Raw genomic sequence first — 26,732 nt, 5'->3', positions numbered from 1 at the left:
ACACTAAATGATATGTTGTTTGCATTTTCTGTAACTATATGTTACCACTGCCTAACAGTCTATACCCTAAAATTACTTTATTCTAATAAAAATTAACACTAACATTATTGGTGAATCATAGTTCTCTCATTTGTAATTTTAGATTTAAATACTATTAGAGCATTGGAAAGTAAAGAGCTCTGTTGAACACAATGAAATGGCTCACGACTTATAATAGATGTAATCAGCCTAGTGTTCCACTTCCAACAGTCTAATGTATGTCTCTCTGTATGCTCTTTTTGGATTTAGAAAATCTACCCTCTGTGGGTGGAATATTCTAAAAGCCTCACAGCTGTACTCCCTCGGGCTATACTGGTTGTTAAAGGCCCTCTTCTTCATTATAGGCCTTCAGCTGAGGCTCAGTCCTACAACTCGGGTTTAGGGTCTTCAACAACTGGGATAGCCCTCAGTAGTGGGTTATAATCCTATGAGCGGACAGATGAATCTTGTCACACCAAAACCATACCACCCATTATCTTATTATAGAAAATTGGCTCCTTATCTTACCACACAAGTTGGTAGGATGACACCACTGCGTAGGCTGACCTATGTCAATACCCTACCTAATATACATTTCATGAAATCCTATAAAGGAAACCTACATGCCCCATGGGAGGAGAGTGGGGGAGAGACCCCTGTAGTCACACATTCGTCAAGGTGCGTCTCTCGCCGTAACCTATGTTCGTCTACTCTCCTCATCAATTCTCCAGAGCCAATACTCTATATTAGGTAGAGTATTGACATAGGTCAGCCTACGCAGGGGTGTCATCCTACCAACTTGTGTGGTAAGATAAGGAGCCTGTTATATATTTAGGTTGCCCTGATGAATGCCACTGACCCCTTGGGCCAGATAGGCAGAAACATGTTGACAACATTTACCACTACAGTGATGGGGCAATAAGTTTCCCATGCTCACCCGTCTTGTATTGTAATATCATATAATCCCCTCCTCAGAATAAAATTCCTTCTGGCGATTATACTGATTTTTAAACACACTCACTATATGGGCCCCCACTTAGCTTTAGAAGTGCCTCCCTGTCTCCAGGTGTAGGCCGCTCTCCATCAAACCTGGTTTTTGGAGAGCGAGGACTGCCGATGATGAAGCATTACACCTGGTGGTGTGTTAGGACAGTCCTTAACTTTTTGTGAGATGCCATCACCCATTTCACTTAGCATTTTCTAAAGTAAGAAAATACCAACGTTATAAACGTGCAAAAAGAACAATTGATGGACAGGATGCTGAACAATGTCAAACCTTCACCCCCAGTAGAGAGATCATGGCCAAAATGCATACTTTTTTGCACACCATGCCATTCCAGTTCAGACCCAGCCATATGCAAATCAGTCTTGACCCTGTGCCTCATGGGAAGAATCTCTCCCGAACTGCCAGGCTAGGTCCTCCCCGGACCAGAACAAGCATCCTGCATTTTCTGGATTTTACCCCTCATCAGCCTGGCTAGCTTGACTCCAGTGGCATGGAGAGCACAGCATCCATTTCTTGGCATACCCCCTCACTTAGTGCGATAAATGCAATAGAACTATTGATGGACAGGATGCTGAACAATGTCAAGCCTTCATACCCAGCACAGAGATCAGGCCTAAATCCATACTTTTGCACACCATGCCATTCCAGTTTGGACCCAGCCATATGCAAATCAGTCTTGAACCTGTCCAGCCCGATCTACAAGGCCAAGTCCTCCCTGGACCAGAAACAAGCATCCTGGGACTGGTTTGGGTGTATCATGCATAATGCGCTTGAGCTATATAAAAATAGAGTTGGCGCTCAGGAACTCCAAATCCACCACGCTCATAGGGGAGTTTGAGGACCTCCCAGTGAACACGAGGCAGAGAACCAGCCCATATTTAATTGAATGAGCAGCCCTCCCAAAGAAGCAAAAAACTACCGGTAAGAGCAAAAGGAATATTTTTTAAAAGATAAAGAAATCGGGGTAGGACTCTTATTTTATTAATTGCAATGCGCCCTGCCATGCCCAGCGGAAGCTGAATTCACCTTTCCACCTGTGCATCTAGTTTCATTAGCTCAGGTCCATATTTACGGCAAATGACTTCCGAGTGGTCCCTGTGAACATGGATGCCCAGATATTTGGCAGAGTCTGCACACCATTGCAGGGGAATGTCAAGATCACATGGTACTGTGGTGTCTGTGAGTGGAAACAACTCGAACTTGCTCCAGTTAATGCCCAATCTGGAAATCATGTCGAACTGCAGCAGCTTGCACACTAGTGGGGGTACATTGGTCTCCAGGTCACGAATGAACAACAGTATGTCATCAGCATTAAGGGAAGCCAATTGGGTCCCATGGGGGAATCTAGGCCCCTGTGAATATATCTTTTCTGAAGATGGCGCGCAAGAGGGTCCACATCAATAATAAACAAGAGGGGGGAAAGCTGCAGCCGTGTCAGGTGCCGCGTGTTAAAGGAAAAAGGGTCTTTGAGCGTACCGTTTAGATTAAATTTAGCTACTGGTTCCTGATATAAAGGGTGAATCAGCTTACGAAATCTGCTAGGCCAGCCCAACTTTGCCAGTGAAGCGTGCAAAAAGGCCCACTTGATGGAGTCAAATGCCTTTTCTGCATCTAGTAATGCAACCACTGAGGAGACAGAAGGAGAATTTTAATAAGTACTGCAAAGAGGGTGCAGAGATTTATTGAGGTGGCGTGGTGCAGCACACAGCCGGACTGCATGGGGGAGATTATGCAGTCCATTAACAAAGAGAGGCTAGTGGCTGAGACTTTAGCCAGAATTTTAGTATAAAAATTGAGAATAGATAATGGCCGATATGAAGAACAGTGGTAAGAGGGCCTATTGGGTATAAGCAGGATCGTAATGACTGCTTCCCTCAACGCAGGGAGTAAATGGCCACGCTCAAGAGATTCCGCATACATTTCCAATAAATGTGGGCCCAGTAATTGTTTATAGGCCTTATAGAAGTCCCCAGTGAACACATCTAAGCCAGGCACTTTAGACCCACTAAAGTCGTCTATAGACGGCAAGTACTCAGCCAAAACATCTTCCCTGGCGCTCAGTGCGAGTTGTGTAGAACAACTTATAATAGTCAGACAAGTCTGAATTTTAGCAACATCTGTAACTTCTGTGCCATCCGGTCTACACAAATGTGTTACATATGTAGCATGGTATGGTGGGGCGGAGCAGATGCGCTAGCATACGGCCCATTCATTCGCCTTCACCATACTGACGCGCCCAAGCATACGTTCCCAAGTATACAATCTCACGTTAAGCTAGGTCATGGAAGTCATGCAACAATTTCAACCTATCGTGAAGCTGATAATAAAGAGTTGCATCCCTATTAGCTGAGTCCAGAAGCCGAAGCTCCACTTTAGTGAGGTCAGCACAAATACTACGAAGCATTCCTGCATGTTTTGAAATGCATACCCCTCGCACATAGGCTTTAAAGGCCTCCCGCAGTATGGTGGGGATCTCAACAGAGCCAGTATTTATGAAAAAAAATAGACAACAGCCCCCTGAACTCCAGAGCGGAAAACTGTGTCGTGGAGCGCATTAGATAGGAAGCACCACTGTCGAAACATAGGGGTGAAACGGGTATGGGTAATGTCATCACAACAGGGGCATGGTCTGAGAGCGTGTGTGGTAAATGAGCGATAGTGTGCAGTCACAGGAGCGCATTCGGAAACATATACCAATAATCAATGCACATCCACGCAGTATGTGGGGCAGAGTAAAAGGTATATCCCCTCTGTGTTGGAAATTTATGGCCCCATGCATCCGAAAGATGAAATGTGTTAAGAAGGTCTTTGATGGCCCGCTAACCCATCCATCACAAACAGGTAGCGACCAGCATTGTCTGCGACAGTCCGCAGCAGTTGGAAAGGGACACTGTTATGTATATGAATACATACATGATGTGAATAAAAACAATAGTGAGAAAAATATTGATGTGTGCCCATGTAGCTGCTGGGAAACTAGGAGGTAAAACCGTCTCCTGAAGAAAGGCTACGTGGATCCCGTTCCTGCACAACTAGGCTTGGACTTCTCTCCCTTTACAAGGATTATTAAAACCTCTGATATTCCATGACATGCAGGAGTGTGTGATAACCTCGTCTCTACTAGTGTTAGAAAGCATAGCACTGGAAGCTAATGTTCCATAAAAGGAGCGTATAAGGGAAAACCTAGTATGTACCACAACGGTAAGAAGGCTTCAACAATAAACAATACAGAAAACAATTCCAAACACCCACGCCCACTCCAGAAAAAAACTAAACCAGAGAACCCATTTAACACCGAAAAAACTTGTTGATACAAATATAGTGCTGTATACCATAGGGGTGACAACGCCCATTAGAGCAGGCCCGGAAGAAACAATATTGTACATTAATAATAGATATTGAGCAAAATAAGCAATGTATAAACAGATGGCATAGCACAGGACATCGTAATGCATAGTCCAACTATGTGACCTATTTGGAGGGTTGCCTTAATGAGCACAATAAACATTAGCAAAAAAACTCCGGGGACCAGTTACACTGTACGTGCCTCAGGCGAAGCAGGTGCCGCGCCCCCTGAATTAGCTATGCTGGGGCTCGTGACAGATGGAGACTTGCTGGATGAGTGTTTTTTGCATACCTTTTCAGCATCCGCAAGAACATTAAAGATATAAGGCCGGCCATTTAGCTCTGCCCGAAGCCTAAGGGTAAATCATCCCATATTTTGGGCCAAGCTTTTGAAGAGAGCATTTAACATGAGTAAATTTACGACAGACCTCCTGTACCATCTTCGTATAGTCAAGATATAGCGACACTGCAGACCCCTGATATTGTAGAGGTCTTCAGTCACAGGCTAGGCATGGAGAGGTGTCACGGCCTCTGAATGTCAAGGGCCTGGCAATGATTTGCTGGAGCCATGCCCCCTGAATTAGCCAAGGCCCAAGAGTCCGATTTGCTCTCTCAATTATACGGCATCTGAAAAAGACTTTCTATCATAGAGTTATGCCAGTAGTTGTTCCACAAAGCGGTCCATGCATCCCACGTTGGTGGATTCAGGAATGCCAGCAATACGAATGTTATTTCGGTGGGACCTCGCCTCTAGGTCTTCATTCTAAGTTGCAATAGTTTTGAGGAGCCGCTCCACACGTTCAAGACAATTTGCTGTATCTGCGTTACCATCCTTAATTTCCGAGATCCTGCGCTCTGCGCTGTTGATTCTCACATTATGGCATCCAGGCGCTCAGACAGAGCATCAACGCATCGCACCAGAGTGTCAAATCTGGAGTCTATAGACGTGAAGCCAGCCCGCAGCTCAGCCATGATAGAAGCTGTGCCATCTGACAGAGGGTCCACCATTGCATGGTCTGAAGTACTAATAGATTATGAGGGTGAACGGGGTCCCAGCAGGGTCAAAAGTAAGCTCTTTCTGCTTATTGTCACTATGACTCGTTGTAGGCGAGAGTATGTGCCCCAATCAATTCAAAAGAGTTAAAGCACAGCCTTTGTCCCCAGCACTTGGCATCATAGTTCACCCACGTCATGGAAATGGGCAGAATCACCAGCAAGCTGAGCATAGGAAGAGACAGGAGAAAGGCAAGGAAGGCCCAGGGCCAGGCAACAGGAGTGCATCAATAACCAAATGAGTGTCACATCAAAGGCCTAGCCCAGGACCTCCACAGGTACTCCGGCCCCTGGCACTCGTCACACCGCCACCCCCCCTCCACAGGGCCTCCAAAGGCCTCGTCAGGCCACGGTGTATGTGCCGCTCAGCAGGTATCAGGTCTGGGCTTAGATCTGGTCACCGACATCCAGTGTCGATTTCTCTGGCCAGTGGCTTCCTAATCTGCATCCTGCACCGTTACAGGAGTGGCAGATCGCTCAATAATGAAGAGTTTCCGGGCATTGCTCAAGAATTTCTATGCCGTGCGGACGTCTTAATCAACACTAGTCAGCTGTGGTAAAGTGCCTAGAGTCCTAAAGCCAGAAAAACTAATTTTTATCAAACAGACAAAAACAGGAGGTCAAAAGCAAAAAGACAGGGTAAACCACAAAGAGCTGCCAGGTCTAACAATGAGTGATGTCATATGTGAGGTCATAAGCAGTGCATGGTGGGGCGCATGTTGTAGTTAGCTCTGCTAACTATAAAAGGTGAAATTCTGTGTTATTTTAGTTCAAAATGTTTTGTTGACACTGACATATTCACCTAACTATAACATCACTTTAAACTTTGTTTTTTCAGTGCATATAAAAATGTGTGAGTCTGCTTTTAATAAGAAATGGTCTGATTTACAAGAAGCGAGGCTTGGCAGGGTGGGGTTGAGGGTGAAGGGATAGACATAGTGACAGCTGGTTGAGTTTATGAGCATTCTGATAGGTTGGTAATTATGTCAGTGGCAGCTAGCACAGATCAGGGTGGCAGGGTGGAGGGTGGATGGGTTAGAGGTGGCAAAGAAAAATAAATAAACTTCCCTCCTCATCGCGTCTCGCCACGTCTCTCCACCATCGTTTATCCTCATCTCTCCGGGCACAGGAACAAACCACCCAGGAAGCCCCCAGCCTCCCCTAAGCTAATCACAAATCTGCAACGCAGGTTTGTGTAAGGTCTGAATGCTGTGGTTCGGCGCTCAGGTAGGGACTGGGATCCTGGGAATGTTCCCCACCCAGGATGTAATGGAGCCTGGGTGGAGAACATGCAAAGTGTGCATGACGGTTTGGCCAGCCCAGGACGGATGGCCAAACATTCATGCGCACTTAGTGAGTGCAAACCACTCCTCCCGCTGCTATGAGAACAGAGCAGCTCCACCGGCAAACCGGACGCAGAAGGAGCGAATAAAATGATAATACCATCGACTTATCATCATTTGTTTTCTTTTACTTACACGGCTGAAAAGCAGTAGGGTGATGCTACTCCTCCTTATTGGATGAACCGCCACTGACGCATGGCTGTGGTAATTGTGACTTAGGTGGGGTTACCAGGGTACCATGTTTGCCAGGGCGGTCCCGGGTTTTCACCAGCTGTCCCGGCAGATTTTAGGAAATTTAGCTCATGTCCTGGTTTTTACAGAGTGTCGATTGAAAACGGCTTGTGGTTCTTTTTTATGTTTTACCAAGCAGGGATAGTTAGCAGCTGTTTCAAGAAAGCAATTTAATTTACAGACAAGCTACTGGGTTTAAAAGTTGCATTTTATGTTTGTTCTTACTGCTTGTTCTGTCATTCTCTGCTGAGGAGCGCTGTCAGTCTGTGCGCTCGGTTGAAGTAAAATTGTAGTCTGTCACTTTTTGGGAAATGTCCCGGTTTTTGGCTTTAAAATTCCGGTCAACCATGAGTCTAGGGTGACCAGAATTATAGGGCTAGAGCAGCTGACTTTGGACCTGGAGAACCAGGTTCGAGCCTCGGCGTCGGATCCTGTGATTCTGGGCAAATCACTTCACGTCCCCGTGTCCACAAGGGGGACTTGGGGGGGGGCAGCTGACCGCAGGGAGGTCCCCCCACGGGCGGTTTGGGAAGGGGTGTGTGTGGGGGGGTGGGCTGGCCTTGCGCCGGCCATTTTGAATTTGGACTACAATTTTTGTAGCCCAAAAGTAGCCCAACTATAAAAGTGTTGGGCGCCTGCTCCCAGCCATCATTTTAGGTTTGGTGACCTGGTGGCTGGGAGCTTGGCTATTAGTGTTTTTTGTCTCACGAGTATTTTGGCGCAATTACTATTTATAGTGTTTGTAGTCATGGCGTCGCAAGACTTTCGTGTCCTGAAGGCCCTCCGGCTTCTACGGGAGGCAGGCAGGATGGACCTCGTCATCGGCGAGGTCGCGGGGCCGTCGCGGCCTACGCGGCAGGCCTCGACTGGTGTGGCGGCGGCAGTGGCCGCATGTACTTCGCCCAAAAAGCAGAGGTTGGGGCCGGTAAGTGACCGGGGCCGCCCGCGTTTTAGAAAGGCGGCCCCCGCTCAAGTATCACATTTTCCGTTGGTGGTAGCGGGGGAGGCGGGTGTATCAGGCGGGGTGGGTCGGGAGTTGTTGGGCGCCGAGAGCGAGGTGGGCGTGCGGCGTTTTGTGTTCCGCGCTCTTCTTCCTGCCCCGCTGCAAGTGTTAAGCGCGGGGGGGCCGGGGATTTAAGCGGCGCTTGGCTTCACTTACTGGGGCGCCGCGAGCGTTGTAGGTAGCGTCTCGGAGCGAGGGAGAGCTGGGTATGGGAGCAGCGAGGGCATCCCCATCCGGACTTGGTTTCAGTTGAAGATCGTGGGAGTGTGAGGGTGTCAGTTTCTCCGCCTAGGGTGGGTCTGCTGCCCTCGGTCACAGGGAGGGTACGTCAGGGGTTGACAGGAGCGAGGGGGGGGTTGGTTTGGGTGATGAATGTTTAGCATTTGGGGAAATGGAGCCAGCTGAGGAGAGTGGTGATTGGGAGGGGCTTGACATTATTCCTTCATGGGCCGAAGGGGTTCGGGGCCTCGATGAAGGGGACTCTTTGGGGGGTCCCGGGTGAAAGGGCACGAGGGGGGCGCGGGTAAAGGGCTGGGGGCTAGGTTTGGTTATAGTGGTGGGGAGTGGGCTGGGTCGGGTGGTTCGCTGGGTTCGGGGGCCGGTAAAGGAGTTGGTTTTGCGTCTGCGGTGGTTCAGGCAATGTTAGAATGGAGTGGGGATGAGGAAGGGGTGGTGTCTCCTTCCCCGGTTGGTATTGGTCTTTCAGGATTTTCTGGAGGTATTGGGCAGAGAGAGATGTTTCAGAGTGGTGCGGGGCAGGTGTAGCAAGTAGTTTTCAGGGACCCAGCACACCAGTCCAACATTTTTCTTCACAGGTTAGGAAGTGTAGCAGCGCAGCTGACTTGGTAGCGCAAGGTGCGGCCCAGCGGCGCCGAGGAGAAGGGAGGGTGAGGCCTGGCGCGGCACATTCCGTACCATCGGGGGATCCCGTCGCGGCCAGCACACGAAAGTCCGGCGCGACTTCGCTGGCCCCAACGTTCAGCAGGTCATGGTGGTCAGTATTTACACAGGAATTTGATGGTCAAGCCAGTCAACGGTTGGGGGAGGACCGGCGGGTACAGTCGGCTCCCCCGCAGAGGAGATATTCAGGGGCCACTGGGGCCAGTGTGAGTCAAAAGGCAGGGTCCGGTAAGGCCTGTGTGGTGGAATTTGCTAAAGAGGTGTTACAGGCAGAGGAGCCAATTCTGCTGGACTATGAGGAGGATAGTCCTGAAGAAGGGGAATTGCTGGATGATGAGGGGGGGCCTTCTCATGTGTCTGGTAGTTTTTTGCAGATCCCGGGTGCGGTCCCACGTAAGCAGTCAGCGATGGTACGAGCTAAAGGAGAGTGCGGCCCTTCGGTGAGGGCGCTTCCTACAAGGGTTTCTCATGAGAGGTCGGCACGGCGGTCTGAGTCCGTCCGAGTACCCTTCTTAGAGCCAGGTGAGAGCGCTACAACACAGGCCAAACCTAAAATGGTGTCTGTGGGGACGGGAGGAGGGGCTCCCAGCCACCATTTTAGGTTTGGTGACCTGGTGGCTGGGAGCTTGGCTATTAGTGTTTTTTGTCCCCCCCCCCCTTTCCCTCCCACAAAAAACAAGTTTTTCATTTGGTCCCCCCCCTTTTTATATTTTTGCCCCTTTTTCCGTTTTGCTTTTCCTCCATTTCGGAAATTTTTATTGGTGGTTTTTTCTGGGACAGGTGCGCAGGGGTTTTTTAATATGTATTTGTCGCTTGGAGCAGGTGCAGTGCGGGGGTTATTTGAATTTTGACAGTTTTGCCGGAGGTTGGTTGATTAATTTGTTGAGTTGGGTTATCGACAGGGAAAGGATAGGTTGGTTAAGTTTAGTTCGGTTCCACAGTTTGGGTGATGGATAGCTGTAAAGGGGCAGGCAGGGGAGTTTGGTTAACGGAAGGTTTGTATTAAGAGGTTTTGATGGGATTATACAGGAATGTAATGTTTGATATTGTTGTAATGTTGTAATGTACGGGCGGGGGCGGGTTCGAAGAAATTTAGGGGAGGGGGCGGGGTGTGGGGTTAGGTATATGGTTTATTTAGTGAGGTTTAGTTTTGGAAGCCTGTTTGCCGAGGTTTTAAAATTGTAATGTGCACCTGTTCCAATAAAGCGGCCTTTTTCACACAAAGTCTTTGTCCGTGGCCTGTTTCCCCCCCACCCCTCCCTCCCAATATGAATTGTGTAAGGTAACTGGTGCTCGTACTAAGCGCTCCCTGACCTGGGCCGAGTTCGCGCCCCCACTCCCTGCTCCCCAGATTCAGCTGTAGTTCACCTTCCTCTCGCACAGCCTGCAGCTGGATGAGAATGGGGGGGGGGGGTCTCTGTGCTCTGATTGGTTCTTCGGCGCCCCCAGTGGTGTGACGTCACGTGTGTATAAGCTCGAGTCCTGAAGCGCTGAGTTTAAAGCTACGAAGCTTGTTACTTCAGGGACTCCCCCCGCCTCGACCGCAGCCCCCTCCCTCGCAATGACTGCCCCCCTCTTCCTGGTGTTACATGTGGGGGGGTGCTCTCGTCTCTGACCCACTGTACCTCTCTCCCCCCAGGCCCGCACTCACTCCGGTACTTCCAATACTGTCTTTCAGAGCCCCTCCTCGGGGTTCCCCAGTTCTCTGAGCTCGGGTACGTGGATGACGTCCCCATCACCAGTTACACCAGTGAGAGCCGCAGGGTGGAGCCCCGGGCCCCCTGGATGGAGAACGTGACCGTCCAGGACCCCAAGTACTGGGAGAGTGAGACAGAGATGCTCCGAGGGAAGGAGCAGTGGTACAAGACCGGTGTGAGGATCCTGATGGAGCGAGTCAACCAGACTGAGGGTGAGTGAGACTGTGGGAGGGGCAAACAGACCAGCGATGAGTAACATCGGGGGAGGGAGGGCAACCAGACCAGGGGTGAGTGACACCGGCGACACTGGGGGAGGGGCAACCACACCAGGGATGAGTAACATCGGGGGAGGGAGGGCAACCAGACATGGGGTGAGTGAAACCAGGGAGGAGCAACCACACCAGGGGTGAGTGGCACCGGGGAGGAAGGGTAACCAGACCTGAGGGTGAGTGGCACCCGGGCTGGAGTGCTGTGCGGTTTTCATTTTGTGTTTTTTGGACATAAACTTCAGGATGGTGCCAGACTGATTCCGCGCACCCCCTGAGAACCTGTTCGCCTGTAGTCCTACTAGCTCACCCTGCAATCGTAAGTATCCCTAACCCCGAGCCGGTAGCAAATGGATTGTGCAACCTTAGAACATGACAACCCTGACTCACAAGGAATGGTAGTAACAGACCTAGAACCCTCTCACTCAGTCACTCGTGCACGCAGAGAGATGTTCAAGGCGTACACAAAGTGACATTAAAATATTTATTGAAGCACTGTGATCCTTTATGTGCTGAAATGATTATTAGACAGAAGCATACGAGTGTAATTATCATTATTAAAACAGTGAAAAGAATACACAATTCCTCCATTGTGCTGAAGCAGTGTATATATGCTGGCTTAAATATGTGCTATGTATATTGCATTCCTGTCATGCGCTACCTCGCGTAGCAGTCTTGGGCGAGTGACCTGTCAAATCCCAGTACTAGATGATCTAACTCCCCATTACCTGTGGTAAATGTGTGAGGGTCCCCTCTTGGTCACAAGTTGGGCATCCCTCCTCGCAGAGAGAAAACAGAAGTCAGCCGGGCTGAGAGTCCGTCATGCAGCGACCTCACCTATGACAGCAGAGTGCTGCTCTGTCTAAAACAGAAGTGCACCCACAATTTATAACAATAGTGTCCATGCTTCCGTGCCACGACCTCAGCCTGTCTGACATAGTTTACTTACTTATGATAGCCATGTCACCTTTCGGATGATCAACAAACAATAACATTTGCACAATGTACTATTGGGCCTTGTACTGAATGTTCAAGGTGGTCGTGATAGTGTAACCATGAAGTAGGTATTGGTCTTTCAGAGAAACTTATTCTATACTGTCACGCAGGAAAATGTGTTTCAAAGTCACCGTGTATGAAAAGAAGTCAACTTAAGAGGCTTGTAAATGTAATGATAGTTGTCCTTCTACCCAGTCCTGGGCCACCCACATGACGGGTGGTTGACCAGACTGGAGGTTAGTGACACTTGGGAGGGGGCAAACCAGACTGAGTGGAGTGACACCGGGGGAGGGGCAAACAGACCTGGGATGAGTGACACCGGGGAAGGAGGGTAACCAGACTGGGGGTGAGTGACACCGGGGGAGAGTAGGGCCGACTGGGAACACAAACCAGCCCTGGTAATTCAATTGGACCCGTCCGGGAGAGGGGTGGTTGCTAGTGAGAAGCACTGCTGCTGTTTTTGTCTCAGGGGCCTGATATTGCAGCACTGCTTAAAAACGGCCCTCAGTAACAAAAGAGGCCCCATCACTCAAAAAACATACCCCACACTGCCTGGGTGCCGGCCACAGCCACTTCGGAGCTGGGGGAGAGGCAAACCAGACCGAGCATGAGTGACACCAGGGGAGGGCCAACCAGACCAGGGGTGAGTGACACAAGGGGAGCGGCAACCATACTAGCGGTGAATGACACCGAGGGGGGGGATGCAACCAGATGGGGGGTAAGGGACACAGGGGGAGGAGGCAACCAGACTGGGGGTGAGTGACACTGGAGGGAGGGGGTAACCAGACCAGGGGTGAGTGACACCAAGGAGGAGCAACCAGACAGGGAGTAAGTGACTCAGGGTTAATTACAGATTAAGACCGGGGGTGAGCGTTGGGGTTTGGGAGGGGTATGGAGGAATGGCACAGGAAGGGGGGACTCGCCTGCACAGTGCTGTATGACTGTGTATTGACCTTGACTTGGGGAGGTAGAGACCTCGGAAGAGTTGATTTGAGAGGTCAGAGGGGAGGCAGCGTTTGGGGGTGCAAGTGTCTGGAAAACAGGGTGACAGATGCAGTTGCACTGAACATTTTGAGGCGCAGAAGATGTCATTGGTGTTTCTGCCTGCCCCTGAAGGGGGGAGGATAACATGCACCCCCACCCAGGTTGTTCACTCTCACGCAGACACTGTCTGTGCTGTCGTCCAATCTCCCTTTAGCTCCTCCCCCTCATTACTGGGACAGCTTAAATCGAGTGGGGGGGGTTCAGGTCTATACTCACTCTTTGCCTGCGGGTGTTGCACCCCTGCTCTCCCTTCCAGTCCTCACTCTGCTCCCTCATGAACCCCACCCCTCACTCTCCTTTAACCTCTCTTTACCCCAGCTCCCAGGTTTCCCCATTGTCCAGGTGATGTTTGGCTGCAAGCTCTGGGTGAACGGCCCTGCGGGGGCGGAGGGGAGACCGGGATGATTGATTTTATCCCCCTCCGCTCCCGGGCCATCACTCTGCACCTCTCCCACCAGGCTCTCATTTCACCTCTGGTGTTCTGCCACTTACATCACTCTCTGCTGCTCCCTCCCCTTAAAGACAGACTCTGCTCCCCCCAGCGGGTTTCACTGTCTGTCCCCCATCACCCCCAGGCCATCACACTGCTCCATGAGCCCCTCACTCTTTCACCCTTTCCTCAAATCTCCCTCCTCATAATCCAATGCGCTCCAGGAGGACGGCTCTGCTTGGGGTTCTGGCTCCCCTCACTCTCTCCCTGTAGGTGTTGGACCCTTGCTATCCCCTCAGGCCCTCAGTCTGCTCCCTCAGCCCCTCACTCCCCTCTTCTCCCTCCCCCACAGGTCTTCACATTGTCCAGCGGATGATTGGCTGTGAGCTTCGTGACGACGGCTCCACTGGGGAGTTCCTACAATTCGCCTTCGACGGACATGACTTCATCAGCCTCGACAAGGAAAGACTGACCTACACGGCGGCCGTGGATGCGGCCAGGGTCACACAGGACCACTGGAACTCAGACAGGACCAACACCCAGCGATATAAGGACTACCTGGAGGGAGAGTGCATCGAGGATCTGAAGAAATACCTGAAGCTCGGGGAGGAGAGTCTGCAGAGAGGTGGGTTATGGTATTTATATAGCGCTTACTGTCCCACACCAGGCACTTGAGCGCTTGTGTGGACAGGTACTGGTAGCACTGTACTGAACGGAGCTCAAGGTGGGAGCGGGTGGGGGTGAGGAAGGCAGTGTTACCCTCAGGGGGTTGTGCTTTATTTGATATCCCTGTGAAGCACGTTCTGCACCTCTCCCCCCCCACAGCTCACAGTGTCTGGTATTTCTGTTCCCCAGAAGGGGTGACAAAAGGGGGTTTCCAGGAGCAGTGTTACACAGGGGGCACTGCTGTGTTTGGGTGGTTCATGTTATGTGCTGTTATAAAGTGCGCTGTTAACCAGAGGTGTCCTGGCTGTCTCCAATGAATAACAGGGACAACTAAGAGGGGGCCTAGTTCGTTAAAACCCATATTTTCACCTCTTTCCTGAGTGATCAGGTTGGGAGCAGAACGGATAAAGAGAGGCAACTCGTTCTAGCCTTGGCGATACCCAAGATGAAGCATCCTCCTCTCCAGTTAGATTTTTTAAATCTGGGAACAACCAGGGTTCTTGCGCCTGAGGAACGGATGGTTCTATTAGGTACGTACCACATGAATCTTTGTCTAAGGTGGGTGGGTCCAGTGTTGTGTAGCACCTTGAAGGCTGTACACAAAGCTTTAAACTTGATCAAGGTTTTAACAGAGCTGAATTTAGTGGTACCGGACAGAAGTCTGGCAGCAGTGTTTTGAAGCACTTGCAGCTTACTAAGATGTTGTTGCTGCATGTTAAGGTACAACCCACTGCAGTAATCCAGACTTAAGAAGGACACGAGAGTTCAGAACTATTTATTGGGACTCTGAAGAAGTGAAATGTAAGCTCTTTTTGATCATCCTCAGAATAAAAAAGCTGGAAGCTGTCAAGGAATGAACCTGTTCCCCAAAGGTGAGCTTGTAGTATTAGGACTTCCAGGTCTTGACTTTCCTGACGGCCACCAAGATTGGGACCAGAAGGAGGTATTGTTGTCAAAGAGAATGATCTTTTTGTCAGAATTCAACTTTAGGCAGTTGTTGCTCATCCATATGCTGATATCCTTCATACAATCATGAAAATTGCTGCAGGTATTGGTGCCCTGCTTAGATACAGAGACAACAATTTGCATGTCTTGGAGTAGGAGGTCAGAGAGAACCCAAAAGATCCTTTTAAAGGTTGCCAAGGATGAGACACATAAACATTAAACAGAGTCGGCCTGATGGAGAAGCCCTGTTGGACCCCACACAGGAGGGAAAATGGTTCGTAAACGAAGTAGTCGAGAGCCACAAACTGTTTCCTATCCGAAAGTAAGGAACACAACAGAGTCAGAGCTACCCACTGTACTCCAATCCTTGCTAGGTAGTCCAATAATAGGTACTGATGGACCGTCTCACAGGTCGCAGAGAGATCATGTAAGATAGTGCAGCCCTACCTCCGGAATCTAGGTCCTCATCGATTACTTCCGATAATTTAATCGGAGCAGATTTGGTTCTGTGGCCTTCTCTAAAGCTATTTTGTGTATCATCTTGCTGGAGGTTTTCCTGAATATAAGAGGAGAGTTGGAGATTCATGGCTTTTTCAACCAATTTGGCTGGCAGAGGAAGCCGAGAGATAGGCTGAAAATTATTAGGGTCATTAAGATTGAGACTGGGTTTCTTAAGGATAGGAAGTATTGAAGCTAATTCCATTTTTTGGGTAAACACCCTGTTTTAAACATAAGATATTATCGGCCATGAGTTCAGGGACCATTTTCCAAATGGAAACTGGACAAGGATCTAGTGGAGAGCCTGACTTGGCTGAAATGATAAGGTGGAGACCTAATTGGAAGCGAGAGGGGCTAATTCCGAGATGGTGGGCAGGGGATGTGGAGAGATCCGTACAGGATCAGGGTTCAGCTGAGGTTTCCTTAGGGCAGTAACCCTCAAAGTAGATGCCTTCTGCTGTGTTCCGAAAGAATCTCTCGATACTGTCACACAGCGGTTGATTGCTATTGATCTTGGTCACGCGAGGGGAAGTACGTTTCCTTACAGTATTGAACAATTCTTTGTAAGAATATTTATCTCTTTCTGTTAGTTTAGTATAGTACGCTGCTTTTTCCTTAGCTAACATGGCTTTGTAGGTTGAGAGGGAGAGTTTGTATCGATCCTTCTCTAGGCTGTCATAGCTTTTGCGCCATAGGCACTCTTGCACCTTTCACTTGCACAGGTAAAGTGTTCCACACAGTGGGGGGGTTGTACCAGGTGTGTTGTCAACTCCCCCTCCCCGCTTTAGCAGCTGCAGCAGGGGTGGTGTTTTTTATGGGCTTCTTCTGTCTGCAACTCAGCAGACAATAGCTCCTAATTAACGCAAAATGGTGGGAAGGTGAGTGAGTTAAAGATGGATGGATGTGTGAGTTAAATGGTGGGTGGATGAGTGAAGGGGTGAATGGATAGAGGCATGAATAAATGAGTGAAAGGATGGATGTAACAATGGATGTGTGAAAGGGAGGAAAGATGGATGAGGGAGTGAAAGGCTGGATGGATGGCCGGTTTGAAAGGGTGAATGGATGGATGAGTGACGGAATATATAGATGGATGAGTGAAAGGATGGATGTAAAGACGGATAAGTGAAAGACTGGATGAATGAGTGAAAGGGAGGATAGATGAATGGTAGGACGAAAGGGTGGACAGATGGATGAGTGAAAGGGTGGACTGATGGATGAGTGAGTTGATGGATGGATGAGTTAAAGGATGGATGGATATGTGAGTGAAAAGGTGGAAGATAGATGCATGGATGAATGAGAAAAACGGGTGGATGTTAGGATGGATGATTTAAAGAGTGGATAAAATAACATAAAATGTGTATTTGTAAAGCACACGTTCACCTGCAGGTATCTTGGCGCTGAATAACAGATGTTTATTGTTACCCAACTCAATGATACTAATTTTATTGACCCCAGATGGATGAAAGGCTGAGTGGACCCTCCAGGATTTGAACCTGTGACCATGAGGTTGAACATAGGCCCCTGCAGTGGAAGCATTAGTCGACTGAGCCACCACACCTGGCTGGATGGATTGATGAGTGAAAGGGTGGATGGAAGGATGCGTGAAAGAGTGGATGGCTAGATGGATGATGAGTGAACGGAAGGATGGATGAGTGGGTCAAAGGATAAATGGACAGATCGATGAGTGGATTGAGGAGTGATTGGATGTATGGGTGAGTGAAAGGATAGATGTAAGAATGGATGAGTGACAGAATGGATGGATGAGTGAGAGGAGGGCACATGGATAGCTGGAGGAAAGGGAGGATAGATGAATGAGTGAAAGGGAGGACAGATGGATGAGTGGATGGATGGATGAGTTAAAGGATGGGTGGATGTGTGAGTCAAAAGATGGGTGATAAATGCACGGATGAATGAGTAAAATGATGGCTGTAAAGATGGATAAGCAAAAGAGTGAATGGATGGATGGATGAGCGAAAGAATTGATGGATAGATGTTGAGAGAAAGGAAGGATGGATGTGTGAGTGAAAGTATAAATGGATGGATCAATGAGTGGATGATACACAGACTGAGTGGAAGGGTGGATTAATGGATGATTGGATGTATAGATGAGTAAAGGATAGATGTAATGATGGATGAGTGAAAGAATGGATGGATGAGTGAAAGGAGGGTAAATGGAGGGTAGGATGAAAGGTTGGATGTATGTATGAGTGAAAGGGTGGATGGATGGATGCGTGAGTGGACAGATGGATGAGTAAAATTGTAGATGGATAGATGAGTGGATAGATTGGTTGAATGGTGGATAGATGAGTGGAAAGATGGATGGCTGAATAAAAGGGTGGATCAATGGATGAGTGAAAGGGAGGATGGATGGATGGAGTGAAAGGGTTGATGGATGAGCGAAAGGGTGGATGGATGAGCGAAATGGTAAATGGATGAGCGAAAGGATGGATGACTGAAATGATGGATGAATGGAAGAAAGGGGGATGGATAAGTGAAAGGATGGATGACTGAGTAATAGAATGGTATGTTTGATGTATAGGTTTGAAAATGATCGGATAGGTTTGGATATGGAGGGGCGGATGGACAGATGGATTGACCAAATGGTGACAGACTGAATGTTTGATAAAAGACTGAAAAGATAACAATGTGAAGATGATCCTGGGAATATTCCGTGAAGGTGTTGTTTGAAGATATGGTGTTTCGACTCCTTGCAGTGGTGGAGAAGGAATGGAGCTTTTCCTGTCTGGATTGGAACAGTGTTCCAGATCCCAAGAGCACAGCTGGAGGACACCAGGAGTCTTGCCTTCCTGTATTTCTGGATTCTCAATCTGACAAAGATGCTGTAGCCCACCATGCCTGCCCCACTAGCCACCAAGCGCCACCATCCCATGCTGTGTTGTTTCTTGCAGTACTTTGCAAAAAGGAATTTGAAATGATCCCCATGTCTTTATGCACCTCTTGTGACATCACTGAGTTTGTAAAGTGATGTGACTGGGTTACAAAGGTGAGCACTCCTGCAAAATCTAAAGCCATGTTTTTTGCATTTGGTGTCAAGGAATAGTATCCAAGCATGTTCTGGAAAATGGTGCTCTGGATAACTTTTCTAATATGTTGGGATTGCAGTGTAATTGTAGTTATGTTTCCTTCCAGTCTCTCCTAAAACAAGGATTTCACGAACAAAGAGCGGCGCTCGCACCTTTCTGACTGGCTATGCGTATGGATTCTATCTAAGGGTGGGCGTAGTTCGCGAAGTAGCACTTCGCGAAGCTACGCAAAGTGAAGTTCGCACTACGCGAGCTACGCGTAGCACTTCGCGAACTGCGTAGTAACATGTTCGCACTGTGCAAGATGTTGTTTTCAATGATTGCACAGTGCGGACAAGCACCCGGCACTGTGCAATTATTGAAAATGGCATCTTGCACAGTGCGAGCTGTCGTTTTCTGCTGCTCGAGTAGATTTTTACTCGAGCGGCAGCTTTCTCAACGCGAACTGGTAGTTTCTCATCGCGAGCGGTCGCGAGCATACGCGACCCCTCGCAATGAGAATCCTGACCTCCTCGCGTTGGGAATCTCGCCGGGAGGTTTATTTTCCATGCTCGCGATCGCGAACAAGGAAAAAGTCTCGCCGGGATGTCATTTTGCTTGCTCGCGGTCGCCAACTTGACGTTGAGGACCGCGAGCAAGCAAAAAATGACCGCAGCACTACGCAACACTACGCTACGCGTGTTCGCACTGTGCTACGTGCAGTTCGCGTAGTGCGAAGTAGCGCGAACTTCGCAAACTACGCGAGCGTAGCGTAGTGCTTCTCCCAGGCCTAATTCTATCCCAGAGACATCGAGGTGAAATGGGTCAGGAATGGTGTAGAGATACCCTGGGAGTCGAGGGACATCCTGCCAAACCCTGATGGAACCTATCAGGTCAGGACATCTGTGGAAATTCAGGAAGGAGACGAGAAAATGTACATACTTCAGGTGAATCACAGCCTGCCAGAGATTTTGATGGTAGTGTATGCTGAGTGTCCCTCTCCCCCAAGCTTGGAGCATTTCTGTCTAGGAGACGTAGGCCACTGCAGCCTGCTAGAGATTAACTGGTGGTCTTCAAGCAGTGAGGGTGAGGGGTACTTGTATACCCAAGAGGGCGAGGTCAAACTCAGTGTTGGGATAGGGAAGAAGTACTGCCAGTCGAAGATTGCAACTGAGGTATGGTACCTGTGGGACTGAGGGCCTGAGAGAGTGACGCTGCAGCCTGCAGCTGATTGTGTGGTATAAGCATGGCACGCTCATGGGGAGGACACTTGTATATCAGGCATTCTTCATGGGCTCACTATAGTTTGTAAGAGATCGTGACTGAGGTGTACGGGAAACAGATGGTACCCTCAGTGAGGGGGCTCGTGCACCTAAGGAATAGGGGGTGTACCTAGGGCCTTGGGTTTTACCAGAGTGGGTGGGAATCAATGCATCTGCTGGAGATTGATTGTGGTCTGCTGTAAGTATGTGTTTTTACAGGGAGGGGGGCCACAGGCTTGGAAGGATGTGGGTACTCACAGCAGCCAGACAAATATTGACTAGTTTAACCCCTTTGACGCGCTTGACGGAACGGTTCCGTCATGCACGTCGGTTGGGCTGTGCTTATGACGGAACCGTTCCGTCATGGCCCCGCCCGCGCACGGAATCTTCAGCGTGGCGCGGAAATCCGCGCCGCGCTGAAGGGGTTAAGGGCACATCATTGTCTAGGGCAGAGGAATATTTTTATGAGGTTAAGGAATAGATGACAGCAGAGAAAGATTTAATGACTCCCTATGAGTGAATGAATGGTAATTTCTCTAAATGCTCTATATTTACCATTGTGTATGTCGACTCCTTCTTTGCCATAGCCCTCTGCTCTTTTGATAAATTATATTGCAGGAACTGGTCAATTGTGTTTAAATGTGTTCACGGATTGCGACATTTGCACAAAGTCCGTAAAGTCCAGCTTAACAACATGATGGATCTAAGGTGGCTCTGTCCCTGTTGTAGGAGGGACATGTCACTCTATATGATGTTAATTGCTGATGACAATATGTTACTCAGAGAATAAATGCGAGTGGATAAAGTGGGTATACCATTATCAACTAATGCTAGAGCTTTTTCTAAATTAACCCAGTCAATTTCACGTATCAGTTCAGCAGCTTCCTGCTGTGATACCTTCCACAATTCATTATATATTGCATACAAAAAGTGTTTTTGATGTGGCTTTCTAGTTCTTAATAAAAATAATCTGTAAATCCAGTCATCAGAACAGAGAGACAAGTGTTATTTCACCTAATCTAATGTGGAATGTTTTAGCCATTAAAAGACATAATTTCCCACCCTATATGTTGTTACCACTCCTTAGTGTTTGTCTCCATGGAATGTGGGTCTGGTCTGTTGATACTAAAACCTGATGTGTTGTTCAAAAAGTGTGCATGACAACTATTAGTATCTAATGGCCACACTAGCCAAACCCCTGTACTGGACTGTGAAGAATTGTATGTGCCATTCTTAAGCATGTTGTTGAGTTTTTAACTCAGTGTAATTTTCAAAATCTGCAAATATGGGAATGTTTGGTGTATTCATGTCTTTTATCTTGGCCAGGCCGAGGCAGGATGTTTGCTGTACAGTTTATAAAATCATTTATCATGGCATTAGACATGCTCTAAACAAAGTTTCATTGCCCTGAACGTGGCAATCTTTCAGTCCCCAAACTGACTTTAAATCACCATTTTCTTTCCAAAAGTCAAACCCTTCTATTTACATATGGGAAATAAAGGAGGCCGAATAAACCAAGTTCGTCTTACTTAGCATATTTTTCTTCGCCGGGTAACAGAAAAGACTTCGGATCTATGGGGTTGTTGCCAGACAAATATGCAAACATTTCTGCAAAAGTTGTGGAGCTATTCGAAAAGGGTGTAGGACAATGTTCCCACTGTGTCTAATTAAATACTGCACATGGTGTTCTGGCTTTGTGTAAGTAATGAAGTGCATATCTATAACAGAACATTTCATCATTATTGGATCTTCCACTACACATACTTCACAGTCAAATACAGTATAATGATCAAGAACCTCAGCAAGCATAGTTTTGACAGTATGCAGGTCCCAATCATCAGAGATGCTGCTAAGAGTAATAATGTCACTTAGTGATATTTAAATACATATGGTATCTGTAATGTTTCTGTAGGTCCAAATATATCAAATGGAACCTTGTCTTTCACAATTCCATCAATGACAGGAGCTGCGGAAATGTTCATGAGGGACAGATCTCTTTGCACTTTGTTTGATATAGATTGAGGCTTCAATACCTCGGTTACAAGTTCAACAGCAGAGTGTTCTGAGGGATAATCTCCATTCGGAAGCAAAAAGAAAACTGACACAAAACCAATCCACACGAAAAGGAAGAGCAACAAAATGTTAATCTGAATGTAAATCCATGGAGGAAGAATTATGTGTCTTTGAGACAATTTATCAATGCATGAGTTCCATGCGGTGGTGGGTCTGACGAATCTGATGAAATGTCATCAAAGTCGACAAAGTAGCCAGAGTCAATTTCTGCAAAAGCAGGGACCTTACAGGGTTATGTTGAGCTGGTAGTTAACTCCAATTGGGCTCATAAGAAACAATTTTGTTGTTGGAACACAGATTTAAAACCAATTAATTCACATACGGTGATTGTGTGGTGTTGGCAGATGTAACTGGAAGTAGCAAAATTCAGTGTTGTATGACCCCAGTCAGGGAACAAAAGCTTCAGTGTTGGTAAAAGCTTGTAGTGGGATCACTTGTAAGGTAGTGAAAGGATGCAATGCAAGCAACTACCCAGTAGCCCTTGTGACTGACTATGTAGAACTGGCCACATGGTGTGGTTTAATGAGATCAATGGATACAAATCTCTTGTGTTTACAACCAGCAAGGGGCAGTAAATGTACCAACAGGCATTATCATATTATTTATTGCATGTTATTTTCCCTATATTTGCTTTGCAAACATTTGATATATATTTCTGTATATTTTTATAATTAACTGATTATAGGTATATGCATTTTCATTGATTTTATTCATGTATTTTTGGTAATTATGATTTAAATAATTTTTGCATTCATGTTTGGTTACCTTTCAAGTATTTCACCTTATGTGTTGCATTTTGTGCTTTTTTGAGTACATTCACTTCATGTCTCCGTGTGCATGGTTTGATTGGGCACTTTGGGGCAGATTTACAAGCCCCTCGCGCCACTTTTGCATCACTTTTCCAATGTTAAAAGTGACGCAAAAATGGCGCAAGGGGGCTTGTAAATCTGCCCCTTTGTTTATATTTTGCAGGGGAGTTTTTGCTGTTCACGGCATGTGTATAGTCTTTTGTATCTTTTTCCTCACAAGTATGGACTGGTTTCAGGGCATGTGAAGGCAATCAATCATTTTGGAGATTTAAAAACACTGGTTGCACCTGGTTTCCATTTGAACACTACTTAGGAGGCCACGTGGCCTGTCCATGGATCTTCTGGTGCTTTTTAAAAAAAAACAGTATTCATAAACGGTGGCTTCAAGAGTTGGCCATGTTCCACATAAAGGTGGAGTTTATGTGCTGGTTCTTTCACTAGTCACACGTTTATTTTCTGATAAATATTAGGTAAACATATTGGGTTACATTGTCACATTTCATTGTTTATTTTAGGTTTTAGCAGTGTTTGGTTTGAAAGCATGCAACCATCTGTTCCACAGATACCTCATGTGTTTACACAGCAAGCAGATAAGGTTTTATTTTATATTATTCTATCAGGGTTGTTTTACACTTATCTCCAGGTGGTGGTTTAACTCGGGTTCATCACTGAATTTTTGTTGTTTGAACTTGCTTTTATACATGGACTTGGTGGTTTGTCACAGATGAGTTGACATGGGCAGGGTTGTAATTTCAGGCTTTTATGTTAGACAAGTTACATTGCATTTGGGGTAACTGTGGTACGATGCAGTCACGTTTTTATTGAGTTTATTTTTATTGACTGTGTTGATGGGTTCTCTTTAACCATCTTGTATTGTACTTACCCCTTCTGAAGAGAATCATTCTGTAATGCATTGGTTACATACTTCTGACGTTGATTTATGAGTATTATTGAACCTCCATGTGCTGCTGAGAAAATCCTGGATTGGAATCGCTGAGAAATTGGTGATCAAAATGTTTGGTGCATGAAAACATTTGGTTTATGATTTTTGGATTTTTTCACATATATGGCTGTGCATCTTGTTTGGGGAACCTGAAGAGGCTCCAGCTTTTGATACCTTCAACAGTCTGCAATCTGTAAAGTGGGCAAACTCCTTCTTGTCCAAAATTGTTTCTCAACCAGATCCCCGCTCTTTAGAATGCAGCCAAGAATTGCTCATTGTCCTTTTTTGTTTGAGAGAGAGCTTTATATAGTGCTTACTTGACCCGAATTGGGTATCTGAGCGCTTTACATAGCACCAGTTGCATTAAATGAGGACACATACATTTTTGTTAGGCACGGGGAGATTAAGTGATTTGCCCAGAATCACAGGATGTTCAGCGGCATTGCTGAGACTCGAACCCAGTTCCCCCAATTTCAGGTCGCCGGCCCTAGCCGTTAGGCCAACTCCTCTTCACCTCAGTAGTGGCTGAATGTTTCAGTAGCTCATTGCTTTTCGCGTGCTGGTAATCATATAGTTCCTGTAAGACAGCCAAACGTTCACAGATATCTTACGCCGTTTCTGCCACAACTGTTTCTGGACTGTCGAGGTCTTGAACCCACATCTTGACCCCAAAAACAACCTCATAGGGAGTCCGACCACCCAAAGATCTTCTTGGCAGATTATTTAAGGCTCTTTATACCCCATACAGTGGATGGATCCAACTATGAACTGAAACTAATACTCCAGATGTTAAAGACTGTTTTAAGTTAGTTTTTCCTCTCCACAATTGCATTTCCCTTAGAATGATAGGGGGAGGAATAGTGCACAGCCACATCCAAGGTACTCATGGTATCCGGTAAGCCTTAGAGCTGGATGCTGGGCACTGGTCAGAATAAAATTAGGCTACCGCATATGTCCAGATATAGACTTGCAAGTCGTTTATAACAGTTCAATCAACAGCCGATCGCTTGTCCATTCCCATAGGAATCATGAACAGAAATCCACTGCTAACAGAATGTTTTTAATGGAGCCATCACTGTGTAATGGCCCTCAATGGTAAAGATAAATGCATGTCATAGGCTTGTTTGATATTAAGAGAGGTGTCTGTGGTGAATGGGGCTGTGGCAGAAACTTTTATTTGTTGACAAATGTCACATTTAAGGACAAGAGGCCAAGTGTGCAAATACCTTTTTGTGGTCACAAACTGGCTGATTCACAAAATTGCCCTGTTTGTATACACAAAAAGGCTATTTTACATGCACAAATTCCTATGTGCGATTTGCTTATCTATTAGCAAATCGCAAATTAAGTTTGGAATTCAGTATTAGGAAGGGGCATGTTTAGGGCATCCTCGTCTAATAACGAAATGCAGTGGAATGTGTGAATGTTTTGCGACTGAAATATGGTTGCAAAACATTCATATTTTGCTGTCTACTTAAAGTAGGTGGTAACCCATTCACAAATGGAAAGACATCCCCAACGTGCACCTTCCCCTTTGTGAGTGTTTGTTAAAACATATTTTAAGAGCAGGCAGTGGTCCCACGGACCACTGCATACTCTTAAAAAATGAAAAGGCAATGTTTCCTTTTTTTATAAAACACATCCTGTTTTCCTTTAAGGAAAATAGGCTGGATTCCCCCTAAATTTGCTTTATTTAAAAGCAATCACAGACATGGTGGTCTGCTGACCCCAGCAGGCCACCACTCCTGTGATTTTAGCAATTCTCAATGTGTGGCAAACCAAGACCTACCTCATTATTATTCATGAGGTAGGTCTATTTCAAAGGCACATTTGTACATTGGTGTTTGCGATTGCCAAATAGCAAATCTCAAAAATTACCTATTTGGTAATTGCAAACAGTTACCTTTGTGCATGTGGCCCTTAGTCTCTTGTCTGTTTTTACAGACCTGACCACCAGTATTGTTGCTGTTGCCGTGAAACAGTAGCCACTACCCCTTAGTGCAAAAGGAACAATTGATGGGCGGAATGCTGAACAATGCAAACATTCACCCCAGTCACAAAGATCTGGGTTTACTCTATCGTTCTTTTGCTCACCCTCAATGCTGCCATGATTAATTCCGGACTGCGGTCAAAACTAGGAATTACTCTGTCCCCCATTCCGGGGACTTGATTGAACCGTATGTTTTTTTCACTCAGTGGGAAGGAGTATTTTGCTAGAAATTATTTTGGTAAGTGGAGGCCCCAGTGAGAAGCTGTGACAGCCATCATAATGTCTCAATCTACCCTCATACTGGAACGTGTCACTGCAGCTATGACAGCAGTTTGCACTGCTGATTTTGCAACTTCATCAGCCAATGAATTCTCTGTAGTGTGTATTCTTACATGTTGGTGGATCATAGTGCAGATTACATGAGCATGTGGTAAACTTGCTTTAAGGCTTTCCACTTTCCCCAAAGCAATTTATGCTTGATAGTGTGAACGTTTGAGTCTCTGAATCTATTTTGGTTCCAATAGTGCAAGTATTCATTGTAAAACTCGACACAATAATACGAATTACACACAGTAAGTGGGGTGAACTCTTGATCCATTGTCTCTAGTGCCAGATTTAGGGCTTTCAATTCAGCCAACTGTGCTGTGCACTCACCTAGTGACTGCACAAATGATTTTAGAGGTTGGTACTCACCATTTCTCATTTTACCCCTTACCACTGCGCAAGCAGTGGAGTATTGGAGTTTTGTTCCAACAGCAGGCTGGGCATAACCATCAGTGTAAAATATAAAGTCATACTGATCTAGATGCATTATTTCACTGAGCAGAGGGTATTTTTGTTCATATTGTGGGAATGCTTGTGTTTGTAGTGTAGAATCAAATATGTAATCTACATCTGTTGCTGTCAGTGATTTAGCCCATTTAATCCATCTCTGATGTAAGGCTTTCATTTTGGAAACGTTGGCCTTTGTAAAAGCCTCTAAGGCTGGGATGGGAGTCATAGCAATTATGTGTTTCCCCTTAGTCAATGATCTTTCATTCACTACAGCAGTCTGTATTGCTGTCAAGATTTTCTCTGTAGGTGCAAAACACATTTCTGCATTGGAATACAAATGTGAGTTATTTGTAATTGGTACTGTGTTACCTTCATTGAATGTGATATGTGTATCCAGGGGTCCCCTCAATCACACAG

The 26,732-nt window shown here is 46.8% G+C and overlaps 1 pseudogene; it reads left to right on the top strand.

The window, feature by feature from the left end:
* The first annotated feature begins 5,246 nt into the window (after positions 1 to 5,246).
* LOC146869701 (major histocompatibility complex class I-related protein 1-like) lies at positions 5,247 to 19,660 on the top strand (annotated as a pseudogene).
* The last annotated feature ends 7,072 nt before the right edge of the window (positions 19,661 to 26,732 follow it).

The sequence above is a fragment of the Triturus cristatus genome, chromosome 1_1, assembly GCF_964204655.1.
Source record: "Triturus cristatus chromosome 1_1, aTriCri1.1, whole genome shotgun sequence".
Taxonomy (NCBI): Eukaryota; Metazoa; Chordata; class Amphibia; order Caudata; family Salamandridae; genus Triturus; species Triturus cristatus.
The sequence above is the reverse complement of the archived record's forward strand: the minus strand, read 5'-3'. Positions and strand labels throughout refer to the sequence as shown.